This window comes from Euprymna scolopes, chromosome 22 (genome assembly GCF_053919585.1).
Source record: "Euprymna scolopes isolate OS-2025 chromosome 22, ASM5391958v1, whole genome shotgun sequence".
In the NCBI taxonomy this organism is placed as follows: Eukaryota; Metazoa; Mollusca; class Cephalopoda; order Sepiida; family Sepiolidae; genus Euprymna; species Euprymna scolopes.
Genome location: NC_136503.1, coordinates 78,208,830 through 78,226,329, shown reverse-complemented (window position 1 = coordinate 78,226,329; position 17,500 = coordinate 78,208,830). Strand labels below are relative to the sequence as shown.

At 31.9% G+C, this 17,500-nt stretch overlaps 1 long non-coding RNA gene across 2 annotated transcripts in view; it reads left to right on the top strand.

The window, feature by feature from the left end:
* The window catches only part of LOC145243475 (uncharacterized), a 129,562-nt gene that overhangs the window by 44,134 nt on the left and 67,928 nt on the right, over positions 1-17,500 (top strand). Inside the window, exon 1 of one of the 2 annotated variants that reach the window (XR_013862889.1) lies at positions 4,342-4,480. The exons of the other annotated variant lie outside the window; for it this stretch is intronic. This is a non-coding gene — a long non-coding RNA (uncharacterized LOC145243475). Of the gene's footprint in view, positions 1-4,341; positions 4,481-17,500 lie in introns of those variants that run through there. 2 annotated transcript variants of the gene reach the window in all.

Below are 17,500 nucleotides of genomic sequence, written 5' to 3'. Positions count from 1 at the left end.
TTATTATTATTATTATTATTATTATTATTATTATTATTATTATTATTATTATTATTATTATTATTATTATTATTATTATTATTATTATTATTATTATTATTATTATTATTATTATTATTATTATTATTATTATTATTATTATTATTATTATTATTATTATTATTATTATTATTATTATTATTATTATTATTATTATTATTATTATTATTATTATTATTATTATTATTATTATTATTATTATTATTATTATTATTATTATTATTATTATTATTATTATTATTATTATTATTATTATTATTATTATTATTATTATTATTATTATTATTATTATTATTATTATTATTATTATTATTATTATTATTATTATTATTATTATTATTATTATTATTATTATTATTATTATTATTATTATTATTATTATTATTATTATTATTATTATTATTATTATTATTATTATTATTATTATTATTATTATTATTATTATTATTATTATTATTATTATTATTATTATTATTATTATTATTATTATTATTATTATTATTATTATTATTATTATTATTATTATTATTATTATTATTATTATTATTATTATTATTATTATTATTATTATTATTATTATTATTATTATTATTATTATTATTATTATTATTATTATTATTATTATTATTATTATTATTATTATTATTATTATTATTATTATTATTATTATTATTATTATTATTATTATTATTATTATTATTATTATTATTATTATTATTATTATTATTATTATTATTATTATTATTATTATTATTATTATTATTATTATTATTATTATTATTATTATTATTATTATTATTATTATTATTATTATTATTATTATTATTATTATTATTATTATTATTATTATTATTATTATTATTATTATTATTATTATTATTATTATTATTATTATTATTATTATTATTATTATTATTATTATTATTATTATTATTATTATTATTATTATTATTATTATTATTATTATTATTATTATTATTATTATTATTATTATTATTATTATTATTATTATTATTATTATTATTATTATTATTATTATTATTATTATTATTATTATTATTATTATTATTATTATTATTATTATTATTATTATTATTATTATTATTATTATTATTATTATTATTATTATTATTATTATTATTATTATTATTATTATTATTATTATTATTATTATTATTATTATTATTATTATTATTATTATTATTATTATTATTATTATTATTATTATTATTATTATTATTATTATTATTATTATTATTATTATTATTATTATTATTATTATTATTATTATTATTATTATTATTATTATTATTATTATTATTATTATTATTATTATTATTATTATTATTATTATTATTATTATTATTATTATTATTATTATTATTATTATTATTATTATTATTATTATTATTATTATTATTATTATTATTATTATTATTATTATTATTATTATTATTATTATTATTATTATTATTATTATTATTATTATTATTATTATTATTATTATTATTATTATTATTATTATTATTATTATTATTATTATTATTATTATTATTATTATTATTATTATTATTATTATTATTATTATTATTATTATTATTATTATTATTATTATTATTATTATTATTATTATTATTATTATTATTATTATTATTATTATTATTATTATTATTATTATTATTATTATTATTATTATTATTATTATTATTATTATTATTATTATTATTATTATTATTATTATTATTATTATTATTATTATTATTATTATTATTATTATTATTATTATTATTATTAGCAAGACCTGTGTAAGTGTACCGCCACCTGTAAAAAAAAAGCGATGAGAATCGCCTGCAAAATTTACAAATAAGTGACCAAAATAAATGGTAGGGGCAGTATTGTTCAGGTTCACCAATTCTTTTTTTTTTCTTGTTTTTCTTTTAAATTGTAATCTAAAAGTTTTGCCTGTAATCGATGATAATGATGAATAAAATATGAAAACCTGAAAAAGCCAAATCTAAAGACGTCGGTCAGCATTGTTCAGGTTCGCCAAACCATGTTTGTGTGTACTGGAACCCATCATTACCAAAGTTTACCTTATCGTCTTTACCCTCGGCTACCAGGAAAGGCTGCACATTTAAAGATTTCGAAAAGGGGTTGTTGTGTCGCATGCAACGCTATAGTAAATATGCAGAGAAAATATGTTTCTAAAGATTTGGAAGGGAAATTTTTTTGTGTCGATGTTCTTTTTTTGGTAGCTTAGTGTCCAAGCGATAATAATCTGCAGAATTAGTTTAAAAAATCCGAAAAAGTAAAAAACATATAAGGAGGTACCAATTATTAGGGTGGACCCATGTTTGTATTATTAAATGTGTTGTATATAAAAAAAAAAACAAAAAGAAAAGAAAATGAATGGATGGGGTGTCTCTAGTGCGAAGTGTTTCCAATGGGATAATAATACGAGCGAAATTTCAAATCGAGAGAAGCTGTTTAGTTTTGGTTTTTGAATTTCTACGACGCTTAGTTTTCACATTACCAAAATACTTTGGAAAAAGTGTGTACATCTTACCAACAGAAAAGGGAAACATTTAACGCCAAGGGCCAGCATTAACAACTGACATAACAAAAAAAAAAAAAAAAAAATATGTGTTCCATTTATTAGAACGTTATTATTACAAATTGATATTCCGAGAATTACAGTGATTAAGATACTACCTTAAATTTCTGTTATAATCTGAAAATTAAGCCCGTACTCGATGATAATAGCCGGAAAAAATTACACCAAGTTTAAAAGGAAGACATTTAAAGGCAACTGGAATCATTGTTCAGGTCCGCTGAAGTGTTTTTTTTTTTCTTGTGACACAATGCCCCCCTCCTCCCGGAATAAATGCACTGAGTTATACTTAATTTTTAAGTCACTATTTTATTTTCATTATAGCCTAGCCTGGGTTCCCGGCGTTGCCCGAGTGTTTGGAGGTGTGTTTTGAGCACCCCCCCAAAAAAAAACAAAACAAAACAAAATAAATAAATTAAAAATTAAAAATAAGTGGTTGTAGGCAGGCAGGCAGTCGCGAACCTGTATCGCGAAGAAGGAAAATAACGTGAAAAAAAACCCCAAAAAGGAAACAAAAACGTGACGTCTTTGCCGTTGCGTCCATCGCCAATGCGGAAGTGCTGAAGGTTTAAATTAAGCTAGTCAATCGAAAAGAGGGGATGCCTTTCGAAATTATCGACGAAAAAAGCGATCCCTCCTTGTAGAAAGCAGTCCAGTTGAGGGTAAAGGAATGAATGATTTTAGCCAAGTTTTCGATATTTGTCGTCCGAAGAGTTGAGCTTTAAAACGCTTACAATCTCGTGAAAATCCGTTGTCTCTGTCGAAAGTTTTAGGCATACATACATACATACATACATACATACATACATACATACATACATACATACATACATACATTTAAACAGACAGGTAAGATTTATATCATAATTTACAGGCGGATTGTAAGACTTGCTATCTAATAGGCCACACTACACTATTTTTATTTCGTATAAACCATTCTTTATTCCGCGACTGCCTTGGAATCGAGACTGTCAGAACAAAAAAGACGAAGAAGAGATAACACCAGAATATTACTTTTGGGGTAAGGCGGCCAGTTATGAAGCAGCCATTTCAGTACGCACGCACGCACGCACGCACGCACGCGCGCGCACACACGCGTGCGCACACGTTTTTCGTTCAATTCTTTTATTTCCAATTTTCAAAAAACATAATTTAATTTTTTCTAAATCTAAGCCACTTTAGTTTCTATCAATATAAAAAAAGAAAAGAAAAGAAAAAAACTACATTAATGATAACATCCTGGCCGATTCCTGAAAGAATGTTTATCCTGTAAAACCGATATTTGAAAGCGAATTTAACTTCGTTGTATATTGATATGCAAAACAGATGTTACCAAAATTAATAGTCGTCGTAGTTAATGTATTTTCAGGACATATCTGGTTATTGGGGTCTATTTTCAAAATTCTTTTATTCCCCCTTCTCTCTCTCTCTCTCTCTCTCTCTCTCTCTCTCTCTCTCTCTCTCTCTATATATATATATATATATATATATATATATATATATATATATATATAGTCTTGGAAGTTTTTAACCTTTAAAACTATACAAAATATTTTTTATCATTCGTTAGAAAACCATTTCTATATATATATATATATATATATATATATATATATATATATATATATGTGTGTGTGTGTGTGTGTGTGTGTGTGTGTGTGTGTATTTTTTAATTGTAATTTATATTTATATATGTGCGTGTGGAGGTGTGGATCTGTGTTTATTACTTTTGCTAATCCCGACCAAGACATATTGCAACAGAAGTGTAAAGACCGACTGTGCAAAGGACCAGCTTTGCAGATAAAACGATAAATGATGATATTTAATAAAGTAAGTATGCGATCTAATTAAAACAAAAGAGGCTTTAATATTACTTGCTTAGTATTATTCATTTCTTACTTTTAATCAACAGGCGACGTATACTTTCCATGAAAAACCATTAATGGATCATCAGACATAACTGTAACCTTTTATATGCATTCTCGACAGGAAAGAAATTTCTATTTGTTCCACACGCTGGTCAAGATCAAAGTGTAGTACCTGTTTTTCGGATTCTGCACTTCCATTTCTTGTTCTCTTTCGGTGGAGGATCAGTCCTTCACGACTGAGACCATTTTTTATTTTTGTACCTTTTCTCCACGTTAAAAATTGACCCTGGTGTCTAACTCTGTCCTGTGGGGAGGTATAGTAAATAGGTACTATATATATATATATTTCTGTGTTTATTCACTTATATTTCCTTTTTATACATACCAATTCTTATTTAATAAGCTTAATTTAATCACAGAGCGTATAATGAATAAATGACAACAGTCTATATTGCACATTTCACGATGTTGACCATCTTACAATTCATTCGTTTAATTCAGTTGACATTTACACTTCTTGGCATTATTTGTTTCGTAGCATAAAATGATTCACTAAATTATTATATCAATCAATGAATCTATTGTGTCCGTAACAAAATAGGAAAATAGATTCATTGTTTGATATAATAATTAAGTGAATGAGTTTTTGCTACGAAACAGTTACTGTCAACAAATGTAAATTAAAGGAATAAATTGTAAGATGGTCAACATCATGAAATTTAGAAATAAAGACTTTGTCATTTATTCATTACACACACACACATATATATACACTTATTTTTTTTAATAATGATTAAATATCTACAGACACTAGTGTTTCATCCGTTCGGGAATCTTCAGTACAGGGTGTCACGATTAACACCAGTCGAACGATTCGAACTCGGCAACACGAGACATCTGTGGCTCAATTAGCAAAGACCGTATCCATTCGGCTACCATTAACCGTGTGCAATAACGTGGAATTTAAACATTATAACTTTAAATGTTTTTTTACGTCAGTCAGACAGTGATCTAATCGTTGTACGATGATCTATGCATAAGAGCTAAATTGACCGACTGATATACATATATATATACACACACAGATATTTATCTGTCTGTCTGTCTGTCTGCCTGTCTGTCTCTCTCTCTCTCTCTCTCTCTCTCTATATATATATATATATATAAATACATATATATACACACATATATGTATCTCTTTTCTGTCTCTCTCTCTCTCTCTCTCTCTCTCTTTACATCGTTAAACTCACTACTCGTTCAAGCAGCCGCCAATAGCGTAATGGTTAGGAGCCTTGACTGTCGTACAAACGGTCGGGTTTCAATCCTGGGTTGAGGTAGTTGCCTGTCTAGCCGCACTGATGAGCTGCGAAACAGTACTGTATGTGGATGACTATATATATATATATATATATATATATATATATATTTACCTTTATGAAAAAATTATAAAATTAAAAAAATTAAAAATTAAATTTTTTTTAATCACATACGATTAGTATATACTAATTCATTAACATTTCAAATAAATTCTTAACCTATACGCATACATATTCATGCATGCAAATTCTTAACCTATACTCATACATATAGATACATATACATACATGCAAAGGTAATAAAAAAAAATAGAAAGACATCGGACACTTAAATAACAGGTCACGTGAAGGTTGCTAACATCTTAAGTGAAATTTATTTGGTCAGCCAGATGTTGTTAACTACTAGACCACCGTCACTTCCCATGAGAATACATAAAATGTGATTAGATATATTTATAGCGGGAACCTTTCCTTGCATATTATTTTTTAGTAAATATTATTTAATTTTTAGTAGTTTTGTACTCTTGAAGTAATATTTTGCTTATACATATATTATTTATTGGAGGGCAAACAGTTATATTTGGTCGCTACAAACAACCATCCGTTTCAGTCAATGAGACTTCGTCAGGTGACCCTCAACCATTCAACGCCATAGGCTATGGCGTCGGATGGTTCAGAGTCGCCCGACGAAGTCTAATTGACTGAAACAGATAGCTGTTTGTAGCGACCAAATATAACTGTTTACCCTCGAATAATTGATAAAAGAATATTTTATCGAGCACTATCTAATAACCTCGTTTTATTCATTAGTCCCTATTTTGAACATCGCAAACCTGAATGAATATATATATATATATATATATATATATATATATATATATATATATATATATATATAAACAAATGTTTCGTGGTACACAATTTTAATATTGCTTTGAAAAGTATGAATGGAGTCATTATGGGTGAAAAAAAAAAAAGAAACGGGAAATTGTATAGAGACAGATCGACTAAAAAGAATTATGGGTAAAAAACACATCGAATAAAAAAGGATCCATACGAAATTTCGTGTAAAAAAAAATTAAGGGATCTAGAGGTTAACCTTTCGACCGACCCTTTTCAATAGATCTGGTCGGTAAGTTACATTAAGTTAACGAATGAGAATGGAAAAAGGGGAGGAGATGAAGTCGAGAAAAATATATATATATATATATAATTAAGAAAATCCGTTGTCTACAAATAAGTATAGACAAAACAGAAAAACCAGCGTACATGTAGACTTTTTTTTTTTTTTTTTTTTAGAGTTCTTTAAATAACTCTAATTTATGTGAAAGTTCTTTTTGTCTACATAAAGCCGGTTTGCGCATCAGCACACTGACGGCCTCCAAGATGTTGAGGTGCTGTTTGTTCCGGGCTTTATGTAAAATGCGGAAGCATTCATCAGAATATGCTTGGCCACAAGTTTTATTTTCGTACAAATGAACACCAATTGACGATTCAAGAATTGGTGGTCGTCCGGATGTATTCTGTAAAGGCCCGGATGTATTCCTTAAAGACCCGGATGATATAAAAAGCTTGCGTAAATACCCAGGAACGTGTTGTGCCACTCTGACCCCTAAACGTTGAAAAGTTCGACCGACGTAGTCAGCGTCGCACCGACATCTAAACTCATATATTATTAAACTATTTTGTAGCGTGGGAAGTACATCTTTTTTTAAACGCTGGGAAGGCAGCTCTGGTACACAGCATTACTCGGGGTTGCACCGCGTAAAAACAGTGGGAAACAACCGAAGTGATCTTGCTAACAAAACCCCTACTAATTCAACCTATGTAGGGGAGCTTCAAATAAACCGGACATTTAGCCGGACCGAAAAGAGGCTTAGTGTTAAAACTAGAATATGCTTACAAATTATACCACCAGGGAAACCATTTTTAATAAGCATGTCCGTTATTTTCTTAAGTTCCTCCTCAAGTTTGCTTGGCGAGCATATCATGAGTGCCCGGTGGACCAAGGTCTTAATTAAACTTATTTTCCTGTTCATAGGGGCAAAGGAATCCCAACTAATATACAACCCTGTGAAGGTAGGTTTCCTGTATATAGTTGTATTAATCCGATTCCCTATCCTTTCTACAAGGACGTCCAAAAAGGGTAAAGAGTAATTCTGCTCTTCCTCCATAGTAAACTTAAGTGCCGGGTGGAAACTGTTTAATTTCAGAAAAAAATCACTTACTTCATGGCGGCACTTGAAAATGACAAAAGTGTCATCTACATACCGCCAATAACGAACAGGTCTAGAAACCTGAGTAAACAGTAAGGATTCCTGAAAGCCTAGGAAAATATTGGCCAGGATAGGACCCAAAGGACTACCCATGGCCACACCATCTACCTGTTGATACATTACGTCATTAAAGCTAAAACAGACCGACTTGGTAGCTAGTTCCATGAATTCAAGGAAAATATTCTCCGGAAAATCCGGAGGGGATAATGTGCTACGATAGAGCATATCCGAACAAATTTGAATAGTTTCATCAAGGGGTATATTAGTGAAAAGATTGGTAACGTCGAAAGAACATAGGAAAGTTGTTTCTGGATTAAAATCAAGTTCACGCATAGTGGCAGCGAAACGAAAAGAATCCGCAATGCAGTTACCCGAGAATTCCTTTAGTACAGGCTCAAGAATCTCGGACAACCATTTTGCCAGTTCATGCTGGGGTGAACCGATCATGGAAAGAATGGGTCTTAAAGGGACCTCGTTCTTGTGGATCTTTGGTAGCCCGTACATTCTGGGTCGTTGTGAACCCACGGGCCGGATTCTATCATAAGTATCTTTACTAATAAATTTCCTCCTATGTATTTGAAGAAACCGTTTCTGGAGTTTTACTTCAGTGTTCCAAGTGCTATCTATAGATGTGTCGCCAAGCCTTTTAAATTTGGATTTATCATTTAAAATATCCAACATTTTTCCGATATAATCATTCGTATTAAGGATAACGACACCCGCACCTTTATCCGGCTTAGTGATGTAAATATCCTTATTAGTTTTAAGGAGTTAATGTTTTTTACACGAAATTTCGTATGGATCCTTTTTTATTCGATGTTTTTTTTACCTATAATTCTTTTTAGTCGATCTGTCTCTATACAATTTCCCGTTTCTTTTTTTTTTCACCCATAATGACTCCATTCATACTTTTCAAAGCAATATATATATATATATATATATATATATATATATATATATGAGAGAGAGAGAGAGAGAGAGAGAGAGAGAGAGAGAGAGAAATAAAAAGGAACAAACCGTATTATGTGTTCATCAACGTTTCGTCTTTATTTCGAGACTTCCTCTGGAGGAAATAAAGACGAAACGTTGATGAACACATAATACGGTTTGTTCCTTTTTATTTCTCTATTTCGTCGGAATACTATTTCCATTATTTTCATATATATATATATATATATATATATATATATATATATATATATATATATATATATTCAGGTTTGCGATATATATATATATATATATATATATATATGCGTGTGTGTGTGTGTGTTTGTGTGTGTATGCATATATAATGTACATAGATGTGCGTGTGTGCATATATTTGTATGCGTGTGTGCATATGTATTTGTATGCGTGTCTGCGTTTTTACGTTATTCATTTTGCATAAGCATGTTTTAAATTCCTGAATTGGCTATAAAAACTATTTCATGTTGTCTCGTGTAAATGGCGGGCAAGTCGGCACATGATTGTAAATTTAGCCAAAATAAACGTCTACACATAAAACAGACAGAACTAATGAAAACCATTGTTTTTAATTTCTTAGAAAAATGACTAAATTGTTTTTTTTTTAATCAGCAGAAAACAGTTAATTTTAATCGATACTATTGTATATTAAAGTTCAATGAAAGCAAATTATTCATAGTCTTGACACTGCACTGTCACGGAAGTGACGGGGACTAAGTGGTTAACGACACGGACTGACAAACTGGTTTGGCAAGACGTTTCTGAATATTTGAGATGAGGATTGGTTATTCGTATTATTTGGATTCACTGTTCTCATATTGAGTGTGCTTTTCACAACGCAAGGATCCGTGGCGCAGTGGTTAGAGTACTTGGCAAAAATCAATTTTAATAAGTAGGGTTATGACAACGGAATATTCTTATCATTGTTTTTAGTCTCGAGTGTATATCTGACACGGTTAGACACAGTTAATCAACCGAGATATAAAGTTATATAAGATATCAACGGATATACGCTCGAGAGTCAAAACAATGAAAAGAATATGATGTTGTCCTAGCCCTAGTGATATTCTTCTGAAGGTTGAAGGTTCAATCCTCAGTGTTGGCGACCGAAAAATATAATTGCGAATTAGTTAAGACCTCTATCCAGTCATGGCTGACGGAACAAGAGCATGCTACTCCCGTGAAGTATATAAAGGGTTTCGCTTGAAATTCCGTCCAAATTCCCGAGTTCGACAGAAACATTCCCGACTTCGACAAGATACACCTGAAGAAGGTCGGAGGTTACATTGACCGAAACGTTGTGAAAATCACGCTCAAGATGAGAACATTAGTCCGATGAATGCAAATAATATGGACATGGCAAGTTCATACAATAGAAAGACTTCTTCTAGTAAGTAGGCAATGTCTTTCTAGCAAGAATTTTAACTCGAAAGATACAGGAGAAACGAATGCCAACAATAATCATCTGGTTCATACAACATGAATGATGCTTAACAGCAACATCAACAATATCATTTCTAGTCATTCTTTATGTGATGCGATCCATGTGTCTGATGCAGGTAAAGCATACTTAGGGGCAAAAAGAGTAGCGATGATGGTTTGAAAAATAACATCTTACTGAAACTTAAACACAAGATAACAAATCTACTCCTGTACAAGCACTCCTTTCGTCTGTCGTTTACGTGATTCACGGACTAGCTTAAGAACATATCAAACGATGCAACACAAGGTCGGAAAGTGAGATTAAAGAGCTAGCGCCTTGCAAAAAAATTGCCTGAACAGCCGCGCCGGCATTCCCTGTTAGGTTGGTTGGTTGTTTTTGTTTTACGGCATATCAACCCTTTTCGGGTTATTTAATGCCAAATCCAAAGATTTTGAAAAAGAATTTTTAATAGAATATATTTGTTGTTTTCAAGTCGGTTTCTATTTAACCCATAGTTGGAACCCTAACAGGTACTACCACTCTGGGTCGGAGTGGACCTGGGAGCAATGGCAATTAAAGGGTGGCTCCACACTCCCTAAAGCCCACAAGCTGGGGCCTTACCATTGGATATAGTTTAAGGTCATATCCAGGACCCCCATTGAGGGACTTTTACCCTCTGCAGGGGGGGGCAGTCAGTGTATTCTAATGCCCCACCGACAGGGCGATCCCTGTTAGGGAGACTTCGCGTAATTAACAATAAACTAACCCCTTTCTCAAATAAAAGAATCAAAGCCTTGACGGTGGGATTCCTAGAACTGCACAGAACCAGAAACATAGCGCAGTCCCCAGGGTAAAAAGCCTTTTATAAACAAAAGCCTAAACTATGTTTTATTGTCGAAGTGAAGTCGTTTATAAAAGACTTCCACCATGTCATCTTTGGCCGCATTTTATTTCTTGAAGATTGTAGTCAGAGGTTATAACCGGCCGACCGTCTCGTGATCGTCTCGTTTAAGAGTCTTCAACCGGCTTTATGCAAAACTTCGACGTTTTCAAATGTTTTTTTTTAATAGGTTAATTTTAAAATACGCTATACATATCTCTTATGAAACATTCAAGCATTTTTTAAATCTTTACAATAACCTTTCATGCTTCGCCAGCAGATACCGCTATTGGTTGAACAACTGTATGGAATATTGAGGAGGGGAATTCATCACTCATACCCAATTTACGATTGCTAATGCGAGAAAAACATATGAGTTATAATGGTTATGGAATTGGGCGAAGAATACTGTCTATCTGGGGAGACTTGCTGTCACTCAGGCTCCTAGGAAAAACTCCAGTTTCTATCATTTTAAACACTGATGAGTATTGCTATCAATATACCAATCAAAACGTAGTGAGGACGTCTGGTGAACGCTTGCACTATAATAGCTGACCATTATAAAAGCGAACGCTACTAAATCAACAGATTTAAATAGGTAATTAGAAAAAGAATACGCCCGGAAAAATAAGGCTAATTGAAACTAAATTAAACTATAGAAATCTAAAAAAAAAAAAATAAATAAATAAACACTTTCTCAGTATCCTTAATAAGATGCTCTTGACCCTTCATAATCTAGTCAAAGCAAGAATAAAGCTGTAAAGTTAATAGTATCGCCCATCTCAACGCTATTGTTTTTTTCTATTTCGTCTTATATCCTTCTTATTGTTTATCCATGTCATTGTCTCTCCATTGGCGATTGCCGAGGGTGCGCGCACTTGTTTACCAGTATAAAACAACATAAACTCACAAGAGAAAAACACAAATCCTATATATTATGTTTAAATCAGCTGTGCCTTGAGTGTGTGTGTGTATGTGTGTATGTGTGTGTATGTGTGTGTGTATGTGTGTGTGTATGTGTGTGTATGTATGTGTGTGTATATACGTGTGTATGTGTATGTGTGTGTATGTGTGTGTGTATGTGCGTGTGTGTATGTATGTGTGTGTGTATGTGCGTGTGTGTGTGTATGTGTGTGTGTATGTATGTGTGTATGTGTGTGTGTATATATGTGTGTGTATGTGTGTGTGTGTATGTGTGTGTGTATGTGTGTATGTGTGTGTATGTGTGTATGTGTGTGTATGTGCGTGTGTACGTGTGCGTGTGTATATGTGTGTATGTGTGTATGTGTGTGTGTGTGTGTGTGTGTGTGATAAAGTACTCCAGACGTAGTCTGTTAATAGCTGTCTATCGAGGCACGTTTATCGGTCAATTAATCAGTTCATCTCCACATCCGCTAAAACTCTGCGCGATCTACTAAAAGCCGCAAATTCAAAAGTGTCCCAAACTAACTCTGGCTTCTAAGTTTATTGACTGAAATTCGGAAACACTATGTCTGTTCTTTTGTCTAAGAGTGACCGATAAGTGGAAAATGACTCGATCGCCAACAATACCATTTTCAACCGCCTTCGTGCCTCTTGGTAGATAACGCAAAGTGTTTTGCAACAGTTATCAAAGTGTGTGAAGAGTACTGGGAATCTGAGCAGATTTTTTTTTTTGTCCATAAGACTCCCGGGAACACCACCGGTTATTATCAGTGAGCAATCAACGATGATAACGTGTGTGAGAACTCCTAGTGAGTTGATATACTACTACTACTACTACTACTACTACTACTACTACTACTACTACTATATTCTTGGACCAGTAGGTGAATTACTAGTTTACTGGCGATTAATAAAGGCGATAGGACACTTAATTCTGTTTTTCCTATTATTAAGCAAAGCCAATATGTCTTGAAAAGTAATATTCGAAATCATGTTTGTTTGTTTGTTTATTTGAGCATGAACACCTCGTCTGGTAACTCGTGTGAGAAATACCTGACAATCCCAACTACAGTTTGTATATTTACAAACTATAGCTTTCGTAGAAGATACAAATTAGGAATTAGGGTGAATGTTTCCAGAACTGGTACAACATATCTCCCTCTACGAACCCCTACGCACCGGGGATGGTTTCAGCTGCGATCTGTTTTAGTTTTTGACCCATTAAAATATTGTCAGTAAGAATTGTATAGTCCCTTTCTACTTGCTACCCAACGAGCGAAGTTTTTTTTTTCTACAAAAGAGTCACCGCTTTCAAGGTCCGGAGGCCACTCGAGGATAAGGGTTAATTAGTGTACGCTCGTCAATGGGACAATGTCGTAGTAAACGTAAGTAGTGGAAATTTGGTGAATTGGAGACAATCATATTGTAGTCAGCTGTAGTCATCTGGGAAGCAGGCAAAAGGAACAGAGTCCCACAGTCGGGTAGGTCTATGAAAGAAGCTTTGTTCGTGAAATCCACGTTTAGGTTTAGGCACGGATAAAGAGTGGAGGAAATTATTGATAGAGGTTACAGATATAGACGAATGTTTTTCGTGAAAGCTTGGCAAAGGGGGGGCTATAGATTGGAGCTCAGACAAGCACTTGCCATTAAAAATAACGCTCTAGCAACGTCTCTTCTGTGAGAAAGAGGTTGCAAGGAAGATAAAAGGACATCCTCTAGGTGCCTATTGGATTTTTAATGTGGAAAAAAAAAGGAACAAAGGAAAAAGGTGCACTCTTGATTGAGATAAAAAGAAAATAGAAATAAAAAATGCTTCAGTCTAAAAGGCTTTCCTCTACACTGACCGAGGACAGAAATGATGAAGTGTCATATCTGAAATAGATAATACACTTTGCTTCAAGCTTATAGATTCACATAAAATATTATGCCAATTCACTGGCATAGAACAAAGTAATAGGGTAATAACATCAAAAATCATTACTGCGAAGAACTTCCAGTCAAGTACAAACTTAAATTCCGGCCTAAAAAACATGATTTTAAATTTGAAAACTTTTATTGCTCGTAAAATATATAATTTATTGAAAACAAGATTGAACTAGAAATAATATTAATTTAGATATTTATAAGAAAAGTAAAACTGAGCGAAAGTAACTGTAAAATAAATATTAATTGCCCAATAAAAAATAATTGTCCAACCAAAAGTATACTGTATTAAAGTGTCGAGTCAGAGTAAAAAAAATACATTGCATACAAGAAAATATTAGATTGAAAAAAGCATGCATCGCTTTATCTATGTATTTATGCATATACTAGCAGAGAGACCCGACGTTGCCCGGGGTTGAATGATGATCAACGAATATTTCACACTCCCACATCCTCGATATCCGTGAAATCGCCCGGGAGGAAACTTCACATATCTCCATGCAGTAACTTCAAAATATGTTATTCTACATTGCACTTTAGAGAATCTACACTTTCTTTTATTAAATTATTTTATATAAACTTCTTTTCAGTTAACGAAAAGAAAAAAAAAGAAATTTACGTGCGGGGTTTGAACGTACAGACCACGTCATGCAAAAAGAAAAAGCAAAAACAAACAAACCAACCCACAAATAAACAAAAATAAACACGTAAATTTTCAAGTCCTGTAAAATTCTTTGGAGTTAATGAAAAAGAAATTAAGAAATATACGTGTGGAGTTTGAACCTGCAGACCACGTGATGCAAAAAAAAAAAAGAAAAAAGTAAAAAACCCGCTATCAACTTACCCACAGTAGAATTTTAACGTTTCGTTGTTCTATCATTTTTGCTAAGCAACGATATGGAAAAAAATCGATTATCGGTAATTAGCTGGGGCATTCTGAGACAAAAGTAAGATCACTCCCAGACTTATACACTAAAGTTCTGTAAGTTTTAAATAAATTTCTTCAGCCGTTTCGGAGTCTATAAGGAACGAACTCAAACGCACACAGAGACAAAGTTGCATTCATATAATTGTAGAGATAAAGTTAAGTTATTTGTCGCGCTGACATTGAGGTATATATTTTTTTATTTCGTGAAAATTACAAAACAACAAAATAGGCACAAGCCCGCTCAAAAACTTGGAAAAAAACTATGATCATCGTCGTCATTGTATCTGTGCTTGTCTATACTAATCCTATCTAAAGTTTTCATTCACAATAATAGTGAGGCAGGTTATCTCAATATTCCACAAGAATCTTTCACTTAGTGATACAAGAACCAGAATTGGCACAAATGACGTTCAGAACATACATTTTAAGAAAAGAACGTTAGCCATCAGAAAATTTAAGATGGCTGCCAGTTTTCAAGATGGCTGCAGAAGCAAACTTGACAAAGTTCGGTTTTGGTGCTTGTATCACCAAGTGAAAGATTGTTTCAGCAATCTGCCCCACTATAACATCATAAACACACCGGGGTAGTCCTACTTAAGATTCCTAAATCATATAGAATATGTATGAGCAAATATGTATGTGTATAATTTATGTAAAAATATAGAAATCAGTAAAAGGTCGACTTATTGAAATTTCATTGGCGACACATTGATATTAAAAGGCCACTTTCCAATTTAAACACTGAACTTTTCACTTAGTGATATAAGCACCAAGTGGAAGATTGTCTGTCTCACTATTCCTTAATACTTAGTCGTAAATATACCAGCGACTCCAAAAGTGACAAATAATTTGCATATTCCTTGGCAAAAATAACTTCTATTAATTTACCGTTCGTTTTGTTTCTGTTTTCTTACTGGGTGATTAGTTTTGTTTCACTATTACGCAGTTTTATTTCTTCATACTTTCTAGATTGTGCATAACTGCGTAGCACTTGGGGCTTCATTTAAAGTAAATCAATATATATATATATATATATCTATATCTGCTTGTCTGTGAGACGGTCTCTACCAAACTACTCTGTCAATTGTTAGTACAAACTTTAGACTTGATATTTAGGCCTGTGGAACAAAAGCAGTTTGCTTTTTTAGCCGGAAGAATAACTGCTAAGAGATCGAAATTGAAAACTTGGAACGAGCAGGCGTTGTTCGACGTAAGATATATGCTCTACGTATGCGTAAATATACATTTATACGTTTAAGTGCGTTAATTTGTCAAGCTTTGATATGCACGTGTCGTTAGCTCAAATAGCAGCGATTATCCTTCGAAAGCTAATTGTTTTGGTTTCGATTCTAGCTGACGGTACAAAGTCATATACATATATATTTTAAGTTTTTAAATAACTACTATATATTAGGTACAATATAATAATCAATAGAGTATAAGCTCTATAATAATAAGTAATGAATATGCATATATTAAATATCATATTTAAGCGTATTTTACGGTCATACAACATAGAGAGGCCTGATAGAATATATACAATACCTCCGTTCAGTCTTGAAAGACAAAGGTTTCAATTTTAGCTGATGGCACCTAAGTCACATTTTTGAAAACTTTGGCTATAACTACTATACATTAGGTACAATATAATAATAAATAAAGAATTGGCTTTTTAATAATAAATACAAAATCTGCATCAATTAAAACATCATATTTAAACAGATTTCACGCCATGGCAACGACGGATGGCCTGGAAGTTTAATAATAAAAACATAGCTATAATACATCACTGTTTGCGAAAGCTTGAAGACAGCGGACGATTTCCAATAGGTTAGTGGAAAATGAGATAAAGTCTAGTCAGCGCCGCTTGACTGTTTCTAGGAATCGAACTTCGGATCATGCGTATATCACAGTTAATTAATATCCGTCCCTTGGATTTCGTCGCCAACAAAGAAGTCCGGCGTCGCTGCAATCTCCAGGCAATTACTGACCTACTGCGGGCCCGACGCCTTCGATGGTTCGGCCATGCCCCTCGCTGTGATGCAGGGGTCTTTATCCACGAGGCTATCTCCCAACGTCCTCTACCCGGCTGGAAAAAACGTGTCGGTGGCCAGCTAAGAACGTGGCTCGGGACTATCAAAGCCGACGCTGAGCTTATTTCGGGCCCGCTCATCTATGGCATGTCTCGTTGGAGACGTGACTGGCTATTGCTCACTCGGGATCTTGCCTCCGATCTCCGGGCTTGGGCCGCAGCGGTACGTTTCAAGTACAAGTAAAGTAAGTATATCACAGTCTTGCGCGTTTAACTGTTACGCCATGAACCCCTAGACGATTTTACAGCTTATT